Below are 17,937 nucleotides of genomic sequence, written 5' to 3' on the forward strand. Positions count from 1 at the left end.
ATTAATTTTGCAGATGCTGTTAAACATTTTTTACTCTGTTTTTAGAGCTTGTTAATATCACTGCCTTCACTAATTTTAACTGCTCCATTTGCCCTAAGAGCTTATATATCTTCGAAGACCAATATTGTAAGCATGTAGAGGGTAGGAACCTTCTGTTTTGTACACTCAGTACATTGACAGTGCTCAATATATCTGAAATGACAACAACTAAAGAATTGCTTGGCTTCTGCTGTAGTTCCTGATTTGTGAACAGCAGTTTGCTGGAAAGGCTGTCTACCTGCAGTGTATGGAGATAGGGTTGTCCCAAAGGAATGGAATGGTAACAATAACAACCTTAATTCAAAGTGTCAGCAGGGGAGAAAATGTAAGCAGCAGCAAGAAATGGCAAATTGCAGCTTCTCCACGGCAAAGGGAAAAAAGAGCCAAAGCAAATACAAAACCCAAGAAACTCAGGACAGTTATATTAAGATTGCTCCAGTAAAGCTTTCTTAAAAGAGCAGTCTCTGGCGCCTGCCTGTTGCCATCATTAATATCATCAGCTCAGAATAGATGCTGTGAAATGCTATGAAGCTTCCAAAGAGTGAAGAGAAACTGAAGGGGTGAATAATACACTGAAAGCACAGTACTGCTAGGCTTATAAGGCTGTTTATTCTGCAGCAATTTCATCCAGAGCAAGCTGATCGCTTTTCTAATGCCTTGAACAGCAGGTATCTACAGCCTCAAGGTAAGAGGCATTAAGGTAAGAGGTAAGAAGCATTAAGCACTGGCCAACTTTCAGACTTGAAACATTGCAGAGGTGGAGTTGGAAGACTTCTCAGGGTGGTTTTTCTCCCAATTTTTTTTTCCTTTTTTTGCCTTCATATCCTAAAAACTGATAAGAATACAATTCCACTTCCCTATCCCTATGTTGTTGTGAATTTCATCATCTTCGCTGTACAAAGATGAACACTTTTTATATGATTCATGGCCTAAATTTCAGTCAAAACCCGTGTGTTTTGGAAATGTTTATACTCAAAACACTTCTGTTCCTTTTTTTTTTTTTTTTAAATAGAAGCCTATAAGGTGGAAATTCAAGATGAAGATAAAATGGGCTGTGGTCCTCTTACTTTCTCTCTACAAATGATAAATCTTAAGAGATATTGGCATCAGTTCTGGAGAAGTTTCCATAGGAAAATGTCCTGGACTCAAGAATCATACAGCCAAAATCTCGGTATTAGAAGGGACCCAAAAGGTCATCTAGATCAAGAAGCAGCACACTTTTCCTGTAAAAGGCCAGATACTGAATACTTTAGGCTTTGTGAGCCATAGAGTCTCTATTATAATGTTCAGTTCTCCTGTTGCAGCATGAAAGCAGTGTCTACAATACATAAACAAATAAGCATGGCTGTGTTCTAATAAATTGTTATCTACAAATACAGGAGGAAGTGGGCTGTATTTTGCCCATGGGTCAAAGTTTGTGACCCTTGATCTAGACTATTCAGCCATGAGATGGAAAAAGAAAACAGAAAGAAGAAACTCCTTTAAGTAGGAAAACAAAAGAGGTCCTAAATATCTGACCTCTATTGATTATTCAACTTCTTATTTTTTTAAGGTATAATATGCCAGCAGTTAAGGACATAAATCTTACATGTACAGCTTGATATAGTTATTTAAATATATATATACACACACACACACACACACACACACACACACACACACACCTGTAGAATCACCCAGATCATCATGATATAGAACATTTTCAACATCCTCAGAAGTTTCTCTTATCTCCCTTCTGAATTCATTACCCACAGAAGTAACCCCCATTCTTACTTTATCAATATAAATTAATGTTACCTATTCTTGAATGTCATATAAAAGGAATCAGGTAATTTATAATTTGTTGTGTGAGGTTTCTGTTGCTCAACACTATGACTGAGGACTTACTATTTTATAAAATTTTTGCTCTAAAATGTGAAATTTCGAACATGTTTATTACAGCATTACTTATGTCAGTAAACTATATATTCAATGATAGAGCAATGGTTACATAAATGTGGTAGATCTTTTTGTGCCCACTGTATTTGTTTATAACTTAAATTATATTAGAATTGACTTGAGCCTCCACCTAACATACTGGCAAAAGTTTTATCACACTCTTGGGACTCCTTCTCTCCCCAACAGCTCATGCCCCTTACCCATCATCCAAGAGCCATAAGGGCTTATGCAGTACAAAAAAGGGGTGGGCCAGGCTTCCTTTCCCAGGCTAGGGAGAGATCCACTGTATACCAGTCTGCAGCTGCCATCACTGTAGTTGATCCTCCCAACCTCACAGGTGTGCTGTGCAGAAGGGTTTACCCCAGCCCTGCTGGCCCATGCCACAGTGAAGTCTCTCCCCAGGTCTTTCCAAGTCTTTGAAAGAGACCAATCTACCAGCAACTCCACTCTCTCCAATTTGGGCTAGGCCACAGACAACCCACATTTAAGGTCCCAAAGTTTTGTAGTGCGAAGTTTTTAAGGAATTCACACAGCTAGTTACTTCCTCGGTATACTAACCTAGAGGAGAGTCAGGACCCTGAGAGGCAGTTTGAGTGTAGTAGTTAAGAACATGAACTCTGGATTCAAACAGCTCAGATTCAGTTTCTGGCCCCTTTACTTACTAGCTGTGTGAACCTCAGTAAAACACTTAACTAATCTGTGCCTGTGTTTTCCTGTGCCAAATGGGGATGATAACAGTACCTACCTTACAGGGTTGATGTAGAATTCAATTAATTAATGCACATAAAGCACTTAGAATAATAGAATAATGCCTAACACATAGTAAGCTACACTACAGAGCAACAACAAGTAACTTTGAAATGCAAAGTCTTCCTGCTTACCTCTTTTGTAAAATAATCTAGGTATTATTATTCTAGGCCCCATAGTAATAAAACTTAATTGCTCAGATAAATTTAGTCAAAGGTTCCAAACTGGGCTGATACAGAAATGAAAAGAATAAATACAAAACTGAATATATTGGAAGTAATTAGGGGGATGCTAAAGATGGCAGACGAGTAAGACGTGGGGATCACCTTCCTCCCCACAAATACATCTAAAATACATCTACATGTGGAACAATTCCTACAGAATACCTACTGACGCTGGCAGAAGACCTCAGACTTTCCCAAAGGCAAGAAACTCCCCTTGTACATGGATAGAGCAAAAGAAAAAAGAAAAACCAGAGACAAAAGAATAGGGATGGGACCTGCACCTCTGGGAGGGAGCTGTGAAGGAGGAAAGTTTCCACATACTAGGAAGCCCCTTCACTGGTGGAGACAGGGGATTGGGCGGTGGGGAAGCTTCGGAGCCATGGAGGAGAGCACAGCAACAGGGGTGCAGAGGGCAAAGCAGAAAGATTCCCGCACAGAGGATTGTTGCCAACCAGCACTCACCAGCCTGAGAGGCTTGTCTGCTCACCCCCTGGGGCAGGTGGGGGCTGGGAGCTAAGGCTCCAGCTACGGAGGTCAGATCCCAGGGAGAGGACTGGGTTGGCTGCGTGAAGACAGCCTGAGGGGGCTAGTGCGCTACAGCTAGCTGGGAGGGAGTCCGGGCAAAAGTCTGGACCTGCCTAAGAGGCAAGAGACGATTGTTTCGGGGTGCACGAGGAGAGGGGATTCCTTCCACATGTGCCCACAGAAGGCAGAACACTGCCTAAGTGAGTTCCAAAGATGGGCGCGAGCCATGGCTATCAGCTCAGACCCCAGAGACGGGCATGAAACACTAACACTGCTGCTGCAGCCACCAAGAATCCTGTGTGCAAGCACAGGTCACTATCCACACCCCCCAGGAGCCTGTGCAACCCGCCACTGCCAGGGTCGCGTGATCCAGGGACAACTTCCCCAGGAGAACACACGGTGCAACTCAGGCAGTTGCAACATCACGCTGGCCTTTGCTGCTGCAGGCTTGCCCCTGCATTCCAATTATGACTACCCTACCCCTCCCTCCCTGTACCCCGGCCAGAGTGAGCAAGAGGCCCCTAATCAGCTGCTGCTTTAACCCCGTCCTGTCTAGGAGGGGAACAGATGCCTGAGGGTGACCTACACGCAGAGGTGGGGCCAAAACCAAGGCTGAACCCCAGGAGCTGTGAGAACAAAGAAGACAAAGGGAAATTTCTCCCAGCAGCCTCAGGAGCAGCGGATTAAATCCCTGCAATCAACTTGATATACACCCTGCATCTGTGGAATACCTGAATAGACAACAAATTGTCCCAAAACTGAGGCAGTGGACTTTGGGAGCAACTGTAGACTTGGGGTTTGCTGTCGGCAACTGATTTATTTCAGATTTTTATGTTTATCTTAGTTTTTAGAGTTTGTTATCATTGATGGATTTGTTTATTGGTTTGGTTGCTCTCTTTTTTTTAATTATTTTTTTAATTTTAATTATTTTATTTTCTTTTATTATTTTATTTTATTTCTTTTTTTCCTCCCTTTTCTTCTGAGCCATGTGGCTGACAGAGTCTTGGCACTCTGGCCTAGTGTCAGGCCTGAGCCTCCGAGGTGGGAGAACTGGGTTCAGAGCATTGAACCACCAGAGACCTCCCAGCCCTAGGTAATATCAATTGGTGAGAGCTCTCCCAGAGATCTCTGTCTCAACATTAAGACCCAGCTCCACCCAATGGCCAGAAAACTCCAGTGCTGGCCACCCTATGCCAAACAACTAGCAAGACAGGAACACAACCCCACCCATTACCAGAGAGGCTGCCTAAAATCATACTAAGTTCATAGGCACCCCAAAACACAACACTGGATGTGGCCCTCCCCACCAGAAAGACAAGATCCAGCCCCACCAATCAGAACACAGGCACCAGTCCCCTCCACTAGGAAGCCTACACAAGCCATGGAACCAACCTCAACCACTGAGGGCAAACGCCAAAAACAACAGGAACTATGAACCTACAGCCTGAGAAAAGGAGACCACAAACACAGTAAGTTAAGCAAAATGAGAAGACAGAGAAATATGCAGCAGATGAAGGAGCAAAGTAAAAACCCACCAGACCAAACAAATAAAGAGGAAATAGGCAGTCTACCTGAGAAAACATTCAGAGTAACAATAGTAAAGATGATCCAGGGCTTCCCTGGTGGCGCAGTGGTTGAGAGCCCACCTGCCGATGCAGGGGACACGGGTTCGTGCCCCGGTCCAGGAGGATCCCACATGCTGTGGAGCGGCTGGGCCCATGAGCCATGGCCGCTGAGCCTGCGCGTCCAGAGCCTGTGCTCTGCAACGGGAGAGGCCACGACAGTGAGAGGCCCGTGTACCTCAAAAAAATAATAAATAAATAAAAAATAAATGCTAGAGATCAAAAACACTGTAACACAAGAAATAAAGCCCTTGATGGGCTCAACAGTAGACTTGAAATGACTGAAGAAAGACTCTCTGCATGACAGAAAACGATAAATGCTTCATGATCTCATTTATATGTGGATTCTTTAAAAAAAAAAAAAAACTGAGCTCATAGATACAGAAAACAGATTGGTTGATGCCTGAGGAGGGGTGAAGGGGGTCAAAAGGTACAAATTTCCACTTATAGAATGAATATATTGAGTTGGCCAAGAAGTTCATTCAGGTTTTCTGTAAGATGTTACGGAAAAACCCAGACAAACTTTTTGGCCAACCCAATATTATGAAGGTGTACAGCATGATGAGTATAGTTAGTAATACTATATTGAGTATTTAGAAGTAGCTAGGAAAGTGGATCTTGAAAGTTCTCATCACCAGAAAAAACATTTTTGTAACTCTATGGTGATAGATGTTAACTGGATTTATCATGGTGATTGTTTTGCAATGAGAATCATTATGTTGTACACCTGAAGCTAATATAATGTTATCTTAATTATACCTCAATAAAAGAATAAAAGAATCTCTGCACTTAAGGATATGACAATAGAAACTTCCAAAACTGAAAAGCAAAAGGGAAAAAGAGTGAAACAAAAAAACAGAATATGCTAGAACTGTAGGACAACTAAAAATGTGTAAAAATGTGCATAATGAGAACACCAAAAAGGGAGATGGGGGGAGGAAAGGAGGTGGGGAGGAAGGGAAGGAGGGTGGAAGGAAGGAAGGAAGGAAGGAAGGAAGGAAGGATTTGAAGCGATAATAACTGAGAATTTCCCCAAAATTAACGTCAGACACCAAACCACTGATCCAGGAAGCTCAGAGAAGAGAACATCAAGCAGGGTAAATGCAAAAAAAAAAAAGACCTCACCTACTCATATCATATTCAAACTTCAGAAAATAAAAAATCTTGAAAGAAGCCAGAGGAGAAAAACACCTTACCTGCAGAGGAGCAAAGATGAAAATTACACCTGACTTCTCCTCTGAAACCATGCAAGGAAGAAGAGAATGGGTGGGATGTTTAAAGTGTTGAGAAATAAATCACCAACCTAGAATTCTGTATCCCAAAAAATATCCTTCAAAAAAGAAGGAGAAATAAAGACTTTCTCAGAGAAAGAAAAATTGAGGGAATTTGTTGCCAGTAGACTACCTTATAAGAAATGTTAAAAGAAGTTCTTCAGAGAGAGGGAAAATAATATAGGTCAGAAACTTGGATCTACATAAAGAAAGAAAGAGCATAGAAGAATGAATAAATGAAGATAAAATAAAGACTTTTTCTTAATTTAACAGCAGTTTTTTTCATAATAATAATAGCAACAAATGTACTCGGTTATGTATGCTTATGTATATATGCGTGTGTGTTTATGTAAGCTTATGCATAAGTAAAATGAGTGACAGCAGTGATACAAGGGACAATAAGAAGGAATTAGGATTCTTTTGTTTTTGTAAGGTACTTGCACTACCCATGTAGTAGTATAGTGTTATTTGAAAGTGAGCTTAGATTCATTGCAAATGTATATTGCAAACTCTAGAGCAACCACTGAAAATATAGTTTTAAAAGGAGCATAATTGATGTGCTAAGAAAGGAAAGAACTTGCTAAAACTTTGAAGCAACCAGGATGTTCAGTAAGTGAGCAGATAAACTGTGGTACATCCAGACAATGGGATATTATTCAGCATGAAAAAGAACTATCAGTCCATGAAAAGACATGGAGGAACTTTAAATGCATATTACTAAATAAAAGAAACCAAACTGAAAGGCTACGTACTGTATGACTCCAACTATGTGACACTCTGAAAAATCAAAAAACTATGGGGACAGTAAAGGTTTTGAAGGGAGGGAATAGGCAGAGCACAGAGCTTTTTTAGGGCAGTGAAACTATTCCGTATGATATTGCAATAGTGGATACATGTCATTATACATTTGTCAAAACTCAGGATGTACAATGCCAAGACAGTCCTAATGTAAACAATAGACTTCGGGTGATAGCAGTGTTTCAGTATAGGTTCATCTTTTATAACAAATGAACCACTATAGAGTGGGATGTGTGGCAGGGGACAGGTAATATATGGGAACTCTGTACCTTCTGTTCAATTTTGCCCTGAACCTAAAACTGCCCTAAAAATAAAATTTAATTTAAAAAAATATTATAAACCATACCTCATCCTTCAAGAGCTAGGGTCTCTCTAGATTTTAACAGGATGCAAACTAATAAACCAATTCGTAACACTGAAAGCATTCTCTATTGTATTGAACAGTTGGAAAATAGGCAGGGGAAGACAGTCACTCAATTCTTCATTGCAAAAAAATTATTCTATATTAGCTACAGAGGTAGTTGAGAAAGAGATCTAGCAATGAAGGAACTAGAAGTGAAATAAGAATCACAAAGAAAAGAAGTAATGTAAGTGTTCTATAGAAACATGAAAAAGGATATAATGAAGAGTGAAACTGGAGTGGCAGCATGGTAGTTTTGAAAACAGCAACATAAATACTTCATGCAACCTACTCCCTATTTGATGATTATGAATTTTCATGTGTGTCATTTGACTTCTCTAATCCTTTCATCGTATGTATAAAGTGAAAATAATGAATATTCCACTGGGTTAGGAGCTTTAAAATAGAGAAAATGTGAACTCCTTTGATATAGCATTTATTGAGCAGCAATTTATTTGTGCTCATATCTGTCTATCTAACTGATCCTGAGTTTCTTGGGAGCAGGGATGATTTGTCCTCTTCAGCTCTCTAATCTTGCCATCTAGCATAGTGTCTGCCGTATAGTGAGCTTAATACATGCTCATTAAATACAAGAAGACAGGAGGAAGGGTGGGAGAGAGGGAGGGAGGGGATAGAGGAGGGAAGGAGCCAAGAAGAGAGAGAACAAGGGATGTTACAAGGAAGAAAGAAGGGAGACAAGGAGGAATTAAGGAAGGATGGAAGGAAAGGAGGAAGTCTGGCTTTAATGATCCAAGCAAGAAAGAGAAAGTGGAACAAAATGTATCAATACCTAAAGTCCTAGTCAAAGTTTTTCATATATAGGAGATAGGGGGACTGTGGTTGAAAGGAGCAAAGATATATAATTGATCTCACAGGTGAATGAAGTAAAGACAAAACGAGAACTTCATGTGGATGCAAATAATGAGTTATATTTATAGAACTTTGTAATCATGTGTGCCTGATTGGCTTTAATAGTTTTTTAGTCCATTTACCTCTTCAGGGTTTGGGGGCAATAAATTACAATGCATTTGTCTTGTATCCCTGTAAAAAATATAAACATTTATATATTTCTCTATTCCACAGAAAAAATGAGGCAGCAGTTTTGACACATAATAATGTAATTCTGTGGCATCATATTTTTAAATACCATTGTGAAGAAACATATCCTGACTGAATGTATTTTTAGCATTATAAATAGCAGTTTAACAGAAGGTAAAGCAGTACCTGGAAAAACAGATATTCTGTGTCTCTGCCTCTGTATTTCTCACACAGACACACACACACACACACACACACACCCCTTTTCAATTTGTTTATCAAAATAACTAAATTTCTCCAATAGATAATCACCCTCCCTCAAATTTAAATCTAGTATGTTACCTCCTGGTCGTTTACTTATCTGTATCAGTACCTATTCTATTTTCTAACAAAAATAGATATACCACCTATTTTACACAAGTCTGTGTGTTCCTTTCACTCATTTTCAAATAAATAAATATTTTTTTTCTCATTCTTTCCAGCAGACTCTAAAGTTTTATTAGTTTTGCTGTGACTCTGCACTTTCTTCCTTTATGCACTATTTCTTTTCATTTTATTTCTTACATCTTCCTCTATTCCCTGTTGGAAGGAAGATTACAATCCCTGACTCAAGCACTCATGACCTACTGTACCCAACTGCTACAGCCGATTTAAGTAGGGCCTCAGGCCGTACTGTCACCTTTCTTAGGAGGCACGTATACCAAAGCTGCAGCCTGGCCCTTGAGAGGAATACCAGATCTGAACTGGGACAAGCTGGGCTGCTCTGTTCTCTATCCTAATGTGATTAATTGCTGCCAGCATGATTTCAGCAAGGGCATCCAGAGAAAAATATGCCCCAGAGTGTCCTTTGCTCCATCTGTCTTTATGCTTTTATTTTCAAATACTATAGAAGCCCCCAAGCTACGTTATAGCTTCTATGGATCCTTACAAACTGAAATAAATTATTTTTTCTTTATATAAAATGTCTTCGATGAAAAGGTTATGCTTTGTTTTTATTCCTGAAGACTCCTACTGCTAGCATCAGTGAGTTAGAAATAAATGTTCTCAAACTGTCTTATTGTGGTTTCTACCTAGATGCATTTTCTAGGTAGTTTGTGTGATACTGCTGACCTCTAGTGTTCAGAACACCAATATTTTCTTTAACTTCACTTGTGTTTAGTATTTTCGAACTTCATGGGTTTGGCTCTCGTTTTAGTGGAATCTGATAAAAATTCTAAGTTTAGTAATAAGTAAATGACTGTCTTTTTAATATAAGTACTGAATCTTAGAGTTAAGATGTGGGGTCTTTTTAAAATATGAATTGTTAGAAGAGATGTAAACATTTTCAGTTGTCATCACAGGCATTCCCTTTGAAGCATCTCAAACTGAACATAATCCAAAACCAAACTCCTTATTCCTCTTACAGTCGCCAGCCTGCCATTTGTAAATCTTGGAGTTAACCTTGAATTCTTTACCTCCCTCATGAGAAATCCTATGGGTTCTACTGCTGAACACATCAGCATCCAGCCACTATTCACCCTCTTGCCACCGCCCGTCCCAAGCCACAGGCTCCCTCACTGGGATTATGGTGATAACTTCTAACTGGTCTCTCCCAGGCTCTAGCTCTCCTCCTACACGGAGTCTGTTAGCTTTAGCAGCCGCCGTGCTCCTTCAGAATAATGGAAGGCAGATCGTGGCATTCCTCTGCTCAGAACCTTCAGATGGCTTCCTGGGCTCTCAGAGAAAAGGCTGAAGTCTAGAGATGACAGCAAATGCCCATCTGACCTGCCTCCACAGCCCACCTCTCTAACCCCATCGTTCACAACACTCCCTTTCTCTCTCTTTCCCTTCCATCCAGCCGCACTGGCTTTTTGGCTATTTCTTAAACAAAGACACTGACCAAGATGACCTGAAAGTTCTCCTCAGCTTGGCTAAAGTTTAGACAGTGTTCTTCCTGCCTCTAGGACTTTGACTTCCCTTTCCTAGTATTATTCACTTTGCAAAGCATCCAAATGAAAATGTGAACCCTCCATGACCGTTTTGTAACAACAAAGAAGAAAATTAGTGTTTACAAGACTGAACACAGAGGTTGAGAACATAGATTCTAGAATCAGGAAGACAGGTACAAAAAGGAGCATTACACTTATTGGCTATTGACTCGAGTTACTGAGAAATTTGGAATCACAGCATTCTCATTTATAAGGTGGAAAGGTAAAATTAATGCATATTTGAAAGAATATTATGAGAATTAATAATATAATTATTAAGAATTAATAATAATAATACATGTAATTCACTTAGCATATGCCTACCATGGAGTAAGCACTCTATAAAGTTTTGCTATTACTGTTGGTGTTATTGCTGTTTTTATTTGCAGAATCACAATCAACATATAACACTTCAATAAAATATAACTTTTGCTAGAGATAAAAGTTATTAATTATAGTATTATGGATTTTATTATAATTTAATATTCAACTTTAGAAAAATACTAAGGCTTGTTAATTATTACATGCTCTAATCTGTTTTTCTCCTTAAAAAACATTTTGTTTCATTTTCTGATAGACTGTAATCTTGTTAAAGACAGAGATTGAGTCTCCTTCATTTGATTCAGCATCCTTATCGCCTACTGTGTGTCAGCCATCATTCTAGGCTCAGAGAAATCAATAATAAACTAAAAAGAAAAAGTCCTTACCTTCATGATGCTTTATTCTTAAGGATAAAAACTGGCAATAAACAAATAAACATACAATATGTATATTATATAGTTAGTGGGATATCACCAATACCTTGAATAGGAACTGGTTCAGAATAGGCACTCAATTAATATGAATTAAATTTAATTTGATTATGTTAAATTATTTTATTATTACATAGAGAATATGCAGAGGTGTGCTGGAGTGAGTGCTTTCCAGCTCAGGAGAGCCAGTTGTGTGCATTCCTTCCTAATTCTGTGTTCAGTGACTTCAATTTGGTAGCTTTAAATCAACCATGGTGAGAGTTTTTACACTACAGAAATCACCAGTGCTACAGACTGAAGCTGTTTTTCCTGAGAATCAGTTGTCAAACATTTATCAGCACATCACTGGATAAAGAATGACAAAGTGTGGAATATGAATTTTATGCACTTCTGAAAATAAGTAACCCTTAATACATCACATTAATACATTAACATATATTAATATAATAGCACGTTAATATGTTAATGTTTCAGAGAGTCAAATTTACAAATTATATAACACAATGCTAGTCTGAAGATGATTCAAAAATATATACTTAGTTAAATGGAGCTATTTTCTCCCAATAATGAGTAACCATCTCTTGATTATTCAGGCCCATGCAAGAAGCAATAATGTGGATAACCCATAAAATCAACCAACTAATAAATGTTCTCTCTATAATTTTAAATATAGCTTTTTGGTAAAACAATTTGCAATTTGAATAAGAATTTATTTAGTATGATGAAAGAACTTTTATATCCTTTAAACATAACCCACTAGCTATGGAGGGAAAAAAGAAGCTTCTGGATGTCAGGAGGGAGCAAATTTGAAATTATTTCCCTGTGGAATGCAGAGCTATAGTGCCCTGGGCTAGAAATGTCCCGGGGCCGCATGCCCGGGGAGTATAAATTATTAAATCATAATTTAAAAAAAACTAAAAAGGAATCTTTTAAAAATTCTCCTACAACTTATGACTTGGTATTTAATTTTTAATGGTATAATGTATCAAATTTATTTCATTCTTATTGTGTTTTATATATATATATTCCTATTAAAATTGGATATAGATTTGGTTTTGAATCAAAAATATAAGAAAGGGAAACATTTCTGCATCCTTAGTTACCAGATCTCATAGGAAAGGAGCAAGTGAGTCTGAAAATTACCATTCTGTTCTCAAAAACAACTTCAAACTGTATTTCTAACCTATGCTCCAGCAGAAATATACAGATTTTATTATACTAAGTTGCTGTTTAATATCAGGCAAAGTAAATATCACATTAAGTCCTAAGAGTATGGTCACATTATTTCTATTATATTGATCAACAAGTAGTGGTAACCTGTCAGATAATTTCCAGTAATAATAAATGAGTATCATTTATTGAAAACCACCTCTATCCCAGACACAACTCTTAGCACTTCATATATTATCTCTAATGCCCATAACAACTCTATCAGGAAGGTGTTATTACAAATGAGGACATTTATGCACAGAGAGACTAAGTATTTCCTCCTAGGCCAAATGACTAGCAAAAGGCAAAGCCAGGAGCCTAAAAATGTCCTCTGGCTCCAAAGCTCATGTAAGTTTATTGAACTCCTTGGCAATTACCTACTCTTCTTGATAATCACCCTTAATTTGTTCTGTGGCAGTTTTTCCCTGGGGGAAAGAACATAAATATCAACTTGGCAATAGGGACAATTATCTTCACAAACACTACCATCCAAAGCCAACCCAAAGCAGATTGAATTGGAACCAGAAGTTCTCCCAGCCTACTGTGGATGATCTGTTCTGATTAGCTTGCAAATGGTACAAATTGTCCTGAGTTTATGCCAGGAGCAAAGTAGAAGTTGTGGCTTTTATTTTTTCAGGCAGTTTAAACTCCAATTTGTGACAAAATAATTGTAAGTAGAAAGAAACTGATTTCCAGGTCAAATGGCAGCCTCTGGTAAAAGGAGCCAAAATTCATTTTCAAAGGAAATGCTGTCTATAGAAAACTTTTCTTAAAGATAGCATAGATATGTCCTAAGATTAGAAGTGAAAACAAGCTATTTGGATCCCTCAAGTAAATCTAAGAGGATTTAGGTAAAAATGTATAATAGTCCTATTGTAAGATAAGAAGTTATTTACATCAAAGGAATAAAGGCTTTTAAATAAGAGAAATAAAACACAGCCCCTTAAGTGATAAATGCAAGAGGACTAGTGCCTAATTTTTATAAATGTGCCCTTGTTTATTTGGAAAGTATATTTAGGGGGTTCTTGTGACTTTAGGAGTGGAACATGCTTGCCTGTCCCTCTTCCAGCTTTCCTTCCTTTACCCAAATATTGGCAAGCATAGCAGTAAAGAGAGGTTTATCAAACTTTTCATTCAGTGGTACATTTCTAAATATTCTATGACTCATGTATACATTCAGCAAACAGTTTTTGTAGAGTTTAAGTTTTGCCTGTGCCATTGTGTTTGACTCATTTGAAATTTACTTGTGTAATATTAGGGATCCATTGTCATTTTTTTCTTTAGGGATACTCAATTTCCCAAAACATTTATTTAATAACCTCTTCTTTCTCTACTGATCTACAATACCATTTCTGCCATATGTCAGATTTACATAGATAGGTAGGTTGGTTTTCTAGGCTCTCTGTTCTCTTCGATTTTGCCTCAGATATCATAATAATGTCAATATTATGCTGTAGCAGATATAAAATATAGTTTTATAATATTAGATAGCTTTAGATCAAATCGTGATATATGACAGGCAAAGCCCCACACTTTATTCTTCTCTGTTGGTAGCATCTTGGTCATTCTTAAGGCTTCGGAATTTCATATTAGTTTCAGAATAAGCTTGTCAAGTTTCATGAAAAAAGCCTGTTAGGATTTTGATTGACATGATATCATGACTAGGTCAATTTGCAGACAATTGAAATTTTTTTAACATATTGTGTTTGTCTATCCATGATTATGGTATAGCATTTCATTTACTTTTTTTAGGTGTTAGAAACTTTCATTAAAGTTTTATAGATTTATGCACAAAATTCTTGCCCATTCACGAGTCAGTTACTTAAAATAAATTTCTTTACACACACACACACACACACACACACACACACACCCTATTGGTCATGTTTCTCTGGAGAACCCTAATAAAAATTTTGGTACTGAGAGTGGCTCTATGGGAACATAACCTAAGGATAAGTTTTCTGAATTGGTTCTAGGGTTTCTGCCCTTGGATCTCTAATCTAATTAGTTTTAAAGGCACTAATTACTCTATTTCTAGCAGTAGAGCATTGATAATTAATGGTGTGATGTGGCAATAGAAATATGCAAAAATATCACCATTGGATACTCATAATCAAACACTTCTACGGGGCAAGGATCTAGGTAACCATGTATATGATACTTCTGAGCTTTTTTGTCAAACTAACAAATATAATGAGATGGGCTGGTTGCTCCTAATGTCACTGAACAAAATGAAAAAAGAAAAAAAAAATGAACTCAGGAAATTGAATATTTAAAAACGAACAAAAAGGAACAAAGAGTACCACTCACCGTCCAGTTATACTAAGGGTTAAGTCTCAACCCACTGCAGTCACCCACTGACAGAGCATGCCCTGAGAGGAATTCAGGATGGAAGAAACAGGATGAGACATTCTGAGCTTTGGAATAAACAGGCCCCTAGATAGTTAGATATATATCTCAGGAAGAACTTCAATATCCCAGATTCTTGCATCTTCCCATACATAGAAAAGCAGTAAAATCATTTGTTCTTTGTGATTAGCAGTGATCTTTTACTAAGATATATGCATGATTGATTACATTTTTTCTAGCCAAAAAATTCATATATATATACTGGCTTCTCCCCTACTTCTTCAGAGCTGGTTACTCAGAGGTACTAAGAAGCTATCTCCCAGGTGGTAGTCCTCAGTAAGACCCTGAATAAAACTTAAACTCACAACAGTCATGTGCATTTTTCTTTACATTGACAAATTCCTAGCTCATACATCACATAGAAGGTGAAACCTGAAAGTTTCTGTGTCTGCCCCGAAAGAAGGCTCTTTATTTGTCATAGGCACAGGGTTGAGAATGCTGGAAAACAAACCTAAAATCTCATCCTGGAGTGACTGAATTACAATGCAAATTGAATTCACAGGCTCACAGGGTATTTACTGTTACAATTATGGCATTGATTGCGAAGGAACATAATCCTGAAAGTTGAAATAGGAACATATAGGAAGACTTTGATGAAACTGGGAACCATGAGGAAGTATGCTACACTCCAAAGTAACTGCTTGAGTTTTCTAATTTATACAGACAAAAGTCCAAGGAATGTGTGTGGGCATGAATTTTAAAGATGTGGAATAATCACGGAAGGAACATAGAATTGGATCGAGCCAAATTTGTTGATATGGGCCCACTAAGCAGAGATTCTGCAATTAGGTGCAGCTTGGGAAATTAGAAAGTGTTCTAATTGGTTGGTTGGTTGGTTGGTTTAAATATGGACTAAAAGGTAGTCCAGAGTGAGCAAATCCAGAGTGAGTCCAGACCTGCCTTGATTTATTGTAGAGGAAGGGATTTAAATGTTTAGAGAGGTTGGAGTGTTAGAGTACATTTGTCACTTAAAATCTACTCACCCACCCTGGAAGGGTCCCAGAGCCACCTTTGTGTCCTCCCAAAATTCATATGTTTTTGAAGGCCTAACCCCCAATGCCTCAGAATGTGACCTTATTTGGATATAAGGTCTATACAGAGGTAATCCAGTTAAAATGAGGTCATTTGAATGGGCCCTAATCCAACATGACTGTGTTCTTATAAAAGAATAAATATGAACACAGAAACACACATTAAGGGAAGATGATACGAAGAGACACAAGGAGAAAACAGTGATCTATAAGCCAAGAAGACAGTCCTGCAATAGATCCTTCAGAAAAAACCAACCCACTGACACCTTGATTTCAGACTTCTAGCCTCCAGATTTGTGAGACAATAAATTTCTGTTGAGTCACTCAGTTTGTGGTACTTTATTATAGCAGCCCTAGCTAACTAACATACTAAACACCCAATAAATGCTATTTTTATTATTACTTTTATTACTGTTGAATTTTGAAAAGAGTAGAATCATTGAACACCAGTGAAATTCATTGAAAGCTTTTGTATGTGCCAGATACGCAACTGCCCAACAGTGGCACTGTAGAATTGAAGCTTAAATGCACTACTTGTATGTTTAGGAGTCAGTAAGCATTGCATCTTTCTGGCTTCCAAATGTTTGGTTGTCCACTTACCTTTGTCATCCCCTATCTTTTCTTATTTTGGGGTATGTTATCTTCTTCCTTCCTGGTTACTGGTTTACCCCCATTTAAACCAAGTGCCCTTTCTCTAAATCACAAACATTAAAACAAGGTTGATTAATGCCCCTGTCTGACTTGGTCCTTTAGACAAAGTTTATCATAATAAAAATGTACATTTATTCAGGAATTGTACATGTACACTTTCAGAAGAATCACATTCAAGCCTTCCTTTATATTTTCCTCTTTCCTCATTGATTCTTCAGCATTTGGCATGCAATGCAGATACACACTGAGAATCTGTACTTCAAGAAAGAAATCTTGAATTTCCTTCTTTGAACCCCTCCTTCTTCATCACTAGTTGAAGTTTTAGAAGGACACAGATCTGTCTGTTAAATGGAATTATAGGCTGTTTCCTATCACCTTCCATCTAGACATCTTTTCAGCTCTTTTCTTACATCCCTCTCAAACTATCTTACCAAGATACTTTGCTGACACAGTTTTCATTTCTATCTGCTCTATCTGTAAAAAAAACAAAGTGACTATAACCTCAAGTTTTTGCAGGTGTGGAGACAGAGCACCATTAGAAGCCAGAAACTAGGGTTTATTATTCCACAAGCTGGAATCATACCATATAAAATGTTTTAAAATAAAATATTTCTAAGAACCCTGATTGCCTCCCTTCCCCAATAAATATTGAACAAGAAGCTACCAATAACCGCAAGATGCATGCAAATATAAATACAGGGTGTTCTAAACTCTTAGTGAAGTTCTGAGCCTTCATAAACTCAGAAGTATAAGTGTTACAAACTTAGAGAAACATCATTTGAAAGGTTAATTACTTATATTGCTCTCATACTTTTTTTTTTAATTGGGGTATAGTTGTTATATTTGTAAACATTTATACTTCTGGAGTTTACTGAAGCGTTAAAAGCTCACTCTAGACTTTGTGGATACCATGTTATTAATTCACTTTTTTTTTCCTTTTACAAGTTCTTTTCTCCAGTATGATCATATAATTTTTATTTTCATGGTAGGAAAATGTTCATTTTTCAGTTTTGAATGTAGCACATTTCAGCAGATAGATTTTGTAGATGTCAATTAAAAGACATTGTTCAGCAACTTCCCTGAATAATAAACCAATCTTTGTCTCTTTCTACAACACACTGAAGTGTATTTCTATTAGAATTCCTCTCATACTCACCACCAAACTGTAATCCTGGGACTTCACTGAATTTGTTTACATTTTATCTGTAACTATCACGGACGCCCAGCTTAAAATCTAGGTAAAGAAAGAAAATGTGAGGTTTCTTCCTTAAAGAATATTGCAAAATAGAAATCAAAGGCACAGTTTTACTCCTCAG

This window comes from Orcinus orca, chromosome 11, assembly GCF_937001465.1.
Source record: "Orcinus orca chromosome 11, mOrcOrc1.1, whole genome shotgun sequence".
NCBI classification, from domain to species: domain Eukaryota; kingdom Metazoa; phylum Chordata; class Mammalia; order Artiodactyla; family Delphinidae; genus Orcinus; species Orcinus orca.